At 43.7% G+C, this 7,861-nt stretch overlaps 1 protein-coding gene across 3 annotated transcripts in view; it reads left to right on the forward strand.

Annotated features, from left to right (window-relative positions):
• LOC121872313 (BTB/POZ domain-containing protein 1-like) overlaps positions 1-7,861 on the forward strand; it is a 120,218-nt gene that overhangs the window by 22,215 nt on the left and 90,142 nt on the right. The window contains exon 1 of one of the 3 annotated variants that reach the window (XM_042375019.1): positions 2,941-3,173. The exons of the other annotated variants lie outside the window; for them this stretch is intronic. The gene's annotated coding sequence lies outside the window, so the exon portion shown is untranslated. Of the gene's footprint in view, positions 1-2,940; positions 3,174-7,861 lie in introns of those variants that run through there. 3 annotated transcript variants of the gene reach the window in all.

A 7,861-nucleotide genomic window follows, 5' to 3' on the forward strand; every position in this document is an offset into this window, starting at 1 on the left:
ATTAGTGGTGATAATAGTGAAGGATAGTGGTGGATGGTGAAGACTTTCTAATAATGTTTCCAGATTCAGATTTGCCCCAAACACCGTAGACACATTAGTGACCAACAGGGAGGCAAGTAGGTGGAGCTCATTCTTACTTTCTGAGACTTAAATAACGAGTGAGGTAAAAGTAACATGGCAGAGCACCCCAGCGCAACAGATTCTAGTATCATACTGCGTGACTTTCAAATTCTTACTTTGCCCGATAAATCTCACTGCGGAATTTTCTGCAAGGTGTCGAACTATACCCACCATCTCGACTTTTAATAAGACTGACAGAACCTTAACAACAGAGCTTCCGGTGTAAGTTGATGATCTTCTTGCTACCGAGAGCTAATATTATCTTACCGTGTGGTTCACCTAATAATTAGCCCCTAGCTTATTTCACTTAAGACTAACCACCCTAACGCTAACCTCATCTAACGTTAACCAAACCAAACCTAATCTAATCTAAACCAAACTAGTCTAACCTAATCTAACATAACCTCACCTAAAGTAATGTAACGCTAACTCAACCTAACCTAACCTAACCTAACCTAACCTAACCTAACCTAACCTAACCTAACCTAACACAACTGAAACCCCCAAGTAGCGTTAGGACGGTTAGGGTGTTTACTCGTCAAGTGAAACAAGCTGGGAGGCTAATCTTCAGACGATCCATCTTAATTACTGAGAAGAATCATTGAACCATACTTGTGTTTAAGACTTATTTAGTACATATACTGTACACGGTTCTTGGCAATTTTCTCACACAGTCCAGCCTAATTTTGTACTAAGTGCATTTCAGTCATTTGGTTAAGTGTAATATCAGCAGTAAATGAAAAACTGCCTTTGAAAACTAATACAAAAAATCTGTTCCAATATTGAACAAAATAAAAGGTACATTTTCACTAAAACTTATATTAACAAAAATTATATACAATATTTCTTTTTACCGTACTGTGTTTTCAAAGCAAGACACAAGAGAGTTTCACTAACACAAATCACTTGGTGAAACGAAAAAAAAAAACCAATCACTAAATTTCCATCCAAGAATATATTTGTCTCTATGCATCTTGACTAACTCTACTCCTTCGTCAACATAGTGAGTCATTTGCTGTACTCGTCTACATAGTGAGTTATGTGCTGTACTCGTCTACATAGTGAGTCCTTTGCTGTACTTGTCAACATAGTGAGATATTTGTTGTACTCGTCAACATAAAGAGTTATTTGCTGTACTCGTCAACATAGTGAGTCATGTGCTGTACTCGTCTACATAGTGAGTCCTTTGCTGTACTTGTCAACATAGTGAGTTATTTGCTGTACTTGTCAACATAGTGAGATATTTGTTGTACTTGTCAACATAAAGAGTTATTTGCTGTACTCGTCAACATAGTGAGTCGTGTGCTGTACTCGTCTACATAGTGAGTCATGTGCTGTACTCGTCTACATAGTCAGTTATTTGCTGTACTCGTCAACATAGTGAGTCATGTGCTGTACGCGTCTACATAGTGAATCATGTGCTGTACTCGTCTACATAGTGAGTCATTTGCTGTACTCGTCTACATAGTCAGTTATTTGCTGTACTCGTCTACATAGTCAGTTATTTGCTGTACTCGTCTACATAGTGAGTCCTTTGCTGTACTCGTCTACATAGTCAGTTATTTGCTGTACTCGTCTACATAGTCAGTTATTTGCTGTACTCGTCTACATAGCGAGTCATTTGCTGTACTCGTCTACATAGTCAGTTATTTGCTGTACTCGTCTACATAGTGAGTCATGTGCTCGTCTACATAGTCAGTTATTTGCTGTACTCGTCTACATAGCGAGTCATTTGCTGTACTCGTCTACATAGTCAGTTATTTGCTGTACTCGTCTACATAGTGAGTCATGTGCTGTACTCGTCTACATAGCGAGTCATTTGCTGTACTCGTCTACATAGTCAGTTATTTGCTGTACTCGTCTACATAGTGAGTCATTTGCTTTCAGAGGACCAAGCAAGACTTCACAGCAACCATTCTTCTTGGATATATCTATCTCCTGCTGTAACAGGCGTGAGATACAACTGTCTCCATCCTGCTGTAACAGGCGTGCGATACAATTGTCTCCTCCCTGCTGAAACAGGCGTGAGATACAACTGTCTCCATCCTGCTGTAACAGGCGCGAGATACAACTGTCTCTCTCCTGCTGTAACAGGCGTGAGATACAACTGTCTCTCTCCTGCTGTAACAGGCGTGCGATACAACTGTCTCTTCCTGCTGTAACAGGCGAGATACAACTGTCTCTTTCCTGCTGTAACAGGCGTGAGATACAACTGTCTCTCTTCTGCTGTAACAGGCGTGCGATACAACTGTCTCCTCCCTGCTGTAACAGGCGTGAGATACAACTGTCTCTTCCCTGCTGTAACAGGCGTGAGATACAACTGTCTCTTTCCTGCTGTAACAGGCGTGAGATACAACTGTCTCCTCCCTGCTGTAACAGGCGTGAGATACAACTGTCTCTCTTCTGCTGTAACAGGCGTGCGATACAACTGTCTCTTCCCTGCTGTAACAGGCGTGAGATACAACTGTCTCTTTCCTGCTGTAACAGGCGTGAGATACAACTGTCTCTCTCCTGCTGTAACAGAATGGGAGAAACTTCATCTCTCTACTGTGACACAGATGTGATACAAAGTACAGTATATCATCTCATTTTCTTGTGATACAAAAGTGACTGTAAAGTGAGGAAAACATTGTCAAGTCATCTATCGTGCTGTTGGTGAGACTTCAGGTAGCAACAATGACGGGATCAGTTTGAGGCAGGGTGGGCCGTAGAGTGCAGCTAGTGGAGGGGATGTCACTAATTTGTGAGCGAGGGAGCGTAAGGCGCGTGCGGGGTAGAGGGGGGACTAAGGCTCCGAGGGGAGAGTAGAGCCTGCCGCCAGCGCCAGTGAGGGACCTGCTGCTGCTGGTGGTGCCAGGCCGGGGACATACGCCCACGCTCTCGCACACGTTCACACATGCCCACAGTATCAGACACGCCCGTTGTGACATAAGACACTTAGTGCCACACGAAAACGAATGAGGAAGAAAACATTATCTGTAAATTTTTAAAAAGTCGTTGTGGTGTTCTGGATATACCTCAACTGATCTTCGTGTGCTGCACCCAGGTCACAGGTGAGTGTATTCTAAGAAGAAACATTATCATACACACCCGCCTCTCGCCACCACTAAACACCTGTTAACACTAAAGTAGTGACATTTTCATCAGCGTTGCCCTCCCAGTCTACATCAGCGACTGTGACACCAAAGCCAAAATTCCCCGCTTGTTGTGGGGACATGCCAGGGTAGTTCACGTCTTACCCGACTGGGAATGTCTGGTAGTTGCTCCTGAATTCTTCCTAGCAGATCTGGGTGCCTTGTTTACGGGCTTAAATTGTTGTCCACAAGTTTTTATGACAATGCCACTCCTCGCCCTTGCCGGGTTATGTAGATAGAATGACGCCAGTAACGATTTGCTTCGTTGTTTTCACCCAAGAAGAGCGCCTTGTTTACGCCCTCCTGCGCCCCCGTCACCTGTCCCCTCCTCACACTGTAAACACCGGTAAGCATCCCTTTACGACTTCATACACACTGGAATTAAATCGTAGACGCTTGATTAGGATTTGTCGGGCATAGTTTCTACTCATGCTGCACGTATGTCTTATCTCGTCTTGAGTAACATTCAGAGAACATTGTGTTCATACGTCAATGAACTTATGAGACGACACATTTAGGTACCACCGATCATGATGTTCTATGATCAAATCATCCAAAAACAATCCACTTAGCACACTGTAGCAACTGTCTAGCCAACATTAAACCTTAGAAGAAAATCTCTAAAAAGTATATATATATAATGAAGAAGAGAACCAGGGAAAACACAAACATCTTGACTAAGTTGGGTTTCTTTAATTACTAACGTTTCGGAAAATCATTCTCCATCATCAGATCCTAGAAAACATATTTTTTTTTTTAATAACAGGTAATAATACAGTATGTGTGTATGTGTGTGCGTGTGTGTCCGCGTGCGCACGTGTATACATATCCTGGGACTGACAACAGGTACAGGACAGGTCTCACGCTCATATGTTGATAGTGAACTTGTAGACGAGAATGTGGTAGAGCTGTCCTACCCACACCCTTACACATCCTACAGACAACCTCACACCATCTACCCAACCTCACACCATCTACCCAACCTCACACCATCTACCCAACCTCACACCATCTACCCAACCTCACACCATCTACCCAACCTCACACCATCTCCACACCATCCTCACACCATCTACATCTGCAACCTCACACCACAACCTCCACCATCACCCAACCTCACACCATCTACCCCACACCATCTACCCAACCTCACACCATCTACCCAACCTCACACACCTACCCAACCTCACACCATCTACCCAACCTCACACCATCTACCCAACCTCACACCATCTACCCAACCTCACACCTCCACACCATCTACCCAACCTCACACCATCTAACTACGACCTCACACCATCTACCCAACCTCACACCATCTACCCAACCTCACACCATCTACCCAACCTCACACCATCTAACTACGGCCTCACAAAATCAATCTGCCTACTGTACAACCGCACAACCACACATCTGCCATAACCTCACGCTACCGCTCACAGGATGGTGTATGGAGTGCACAATAAACTAGCTGGTGTCCGCGGCAAAATTCAAAATTCAATTCACACCATCTACCCAACCTCACACCATCTACCCAACCTCACACCATCTACCCAACCTCACACCACCTACCCAACCTCACACCATCTAATAACAACGTCACATATACCGTAATCTCACAACCTATACCTACAACCTCACTGCATCTACCCTCCCAAATTTACATACAACCTCACAGAATATAACCACAACTTAACAATATCTGCCCACAACCTCAAGAGCTAACTAAAACCTCACACCATTAACCCAAAACCTCACATCTACCATAATCTCCAACCTCTATCCATAACCTCACAGTATCTACCTACTACTTGAAGTTGTGTGGTTGCATATACAGTAGCTAAGACAACTGGCTGTGCATACTTTGTGGCATTTGAAGGCTGTCACTAGTCACACGTAAAATTTCGGAGCATATCGACCCCCACCTGCACAGATACTTGTTTTAGCTACTGTACATACAACCACACAATATATTCCCACAACCTCACAAATATCATAACCTCACAGTATTTACCCACAACCTAAATTCCAGTATTTTTTCAGTTTATACGAAAATAATTGCAACTCGGCCAAAAGATTTCGTACAAACTTCTCGTATCTGCCTTCACATTGGTATAGGGTTGCCATATCTGACCATTCAAAAAAGAGGACGCTCCCGAAGACATCCCCCCCCCCGCCCCCCGCGGCACACACAGGCTAATATACATCATACATGGTATAGAAATCTTTAAAAAAAACTTACCTTTGCTTAAAGCTGAACATCTTCATTCCCTTAGCTGCTGTCTTCTCCCCCCACTGTGTGTGACTTAGTGTGCCCATGCAAACTTTTCTGTAGATCGGATCTTTTTCAGTATTGGCTGATTGCTCTTTAGAAAGGTATAGAAGTCACTGCAAGATGTTTCCCGGAAGTTGTACTGTACAGTCAGAATGCCTTTCATTGTTTAACACTCAATTTGTTCCTTTCCTTTGTCCATTGACTTTGCATCAGTGAAAAAACTTTCTACATTTGCATTGCGAGATGATATAGCAAAGAAGAATTGTGCAATTCTTAGCAATTCTGAGTGACATTCAATGTTTGATTTTTCAAAGTATCTGGTCCACTTTTTGTGTTGGCAGATTACTAAATTCTTCATCACTTGTAATTTTCCACAAACTGCTTCAGGTTACTAACTTGGTCAAAACACTTCATCAACTTCTACCCCCCTTATCAATCAAATATTTGACAGCTAAGTTGACAACACCGTACAGGCGTACAAGTGACTATCAGCTGACGAAAACTGAACGAGATCTCTACGGTTTCCACCTTCCCTCTCTCTCTCTCTCTCCCGTCATTACAGTTTCATGTTTTGTTTTCTTCCGTGGAGAAAATGATGGAAGCTGAAATTCCGGACGTTTGAAGAATTTTAAAAATTCCTTCCGGATGAAGATTTCGAGACATAAATGGAGGACATGTCCGGGAAAATACGGACGTATGGCAACCCTACATTGGTAACCCTGTTTTCCTTACAGGAATATGTGGAGCCATCGGTCACACAACAGTTACTCAAGTTTGTCATGATATAATTTCCTATTCTGTGTAGTTCTTTGTTTAAGAAAATTAATTAAATATTTCGAAAAAAAAGGGAGGAAAATGACGTCACAATACGTTTACAACTGTACCGAGACGACAGGAGAGATAGTGTCATCAGAGATCCACCGAAGACTGGTTAACGTGTAGTTGGTAACCAAACCTAGAGTTTTGCCATTATCATTTTGCTCAGTCAGTAAAATCTTAATTCCTGGTGTAAAACAAGTATTTAAATAAAACACTAAACATGATGTTGTCTACTCCTGGTTATCGGTGAAAGTGTGAACTGTACATGAAATAATAAGCATGGGGATACCACACTAATTCAACTACAATAAAATCACTACCACTTACACGGCAGGCAAGCTGAGTCTAACATCATACAGAGGCAGTCAGGGAGGCAGGCAGGCAGGCTCTTGGTCCAGCACCCCAAGAGCCACCTCAGCGATACCTTGTGTTTATTATATCGAAATGATTCACACCAGCTGTCGCGCCGTTATCTATACCAGGTGGAGACCCCCCACCCACCCACCCCGTGATGGACGAGTCTCCCCGGAGCCAGCTGGTGACCATCTTCATGTGTCGCCAGTAACACACAGCTGGTGACAGACGAATCCTCTCGCGCCCTTACAGTGCTGACACCAGCTAGAGTTTAACCACATCTGACCCTCCCGTGTCACACCCTCCCACAGTGTCTACACCCTACCACAGTGTTCACACCCTCCCACAGTGTCCACACCCTCCCACAGTGTCTACACCCTACCGCAGTGTCTACACCCTCCCATAGTGTTCACACCCTCCCACAGTGTCTACACCCTACCACAGTGTTCACACCCTCCCACAGTGTCCACACCCTCCCACAGTGCCCACACCCTCCCATAGTGTTCACATCCTTCCACAGTGTCCACACCCATCATGGTAATGAAGCTCTCCTTTCCTCTGCATTCACTTCATTAATATTAAAATCCTATTAAAAATTAGACACCATAATGTTATCATTAAAACTCGGGAACATTGCCAGGCCTGCCACAAGGCGATGAACTTTCTCCCAGCACAATACCTGTCCAAAGTTTGGGATGCCAACATTCTTTCCTCTACCACGAGGAGACATGAATATGGACGGACAGTTATTACGGGCACGCAAGGTAAGTAGTTCCCAATAACACCATTGCACCACATTCATAAAAGAGCGTCCAGACTAAATCGTTTAAAAAACTAGAAAATAAAAACTAATAACTGAGAACAGTGCATTACAAGTACACACAGGCTATTGTGCTGACCGAGGATGAAGTAAGCAGTACTCGCTGCTAGTAGTACGGAGCGACATACTTATTACTGTACTTTATCCTCTTTTCCGTTGATCGGCTCGTTAGCCGCTTGGTCTGTCGTCGGTTTCTCTGTTCCGCACTGTTATCAAGTTCTGAGCATGTATTGGCTTCAGAATGTATTTGTATCTGCGCCAGTGTTGGTCAAGTCTGGCCTTGAATGGGCTCACACTTGGTGCCGTCATAACGTTCTCCGGCAGATTGTTCCAAGAGTT

This window comes from Homarus americanus, unplaced genomic scaffold (genome assembly GCF_018991925.1).
Source record: "Homarus americanus isolate GMGI-L3 unplaced genomic scaffold, GMGI_Hamer_2.0 scaffold5589, whole genome shotgun sequence".
NCBI classification, from domain to species: domain Eukaryota; kingdom Metazoa; phylum Arthropoda; class Malacostraca; order Decapoda; family Nephropidae; genus Homarus; species Homarus americanus.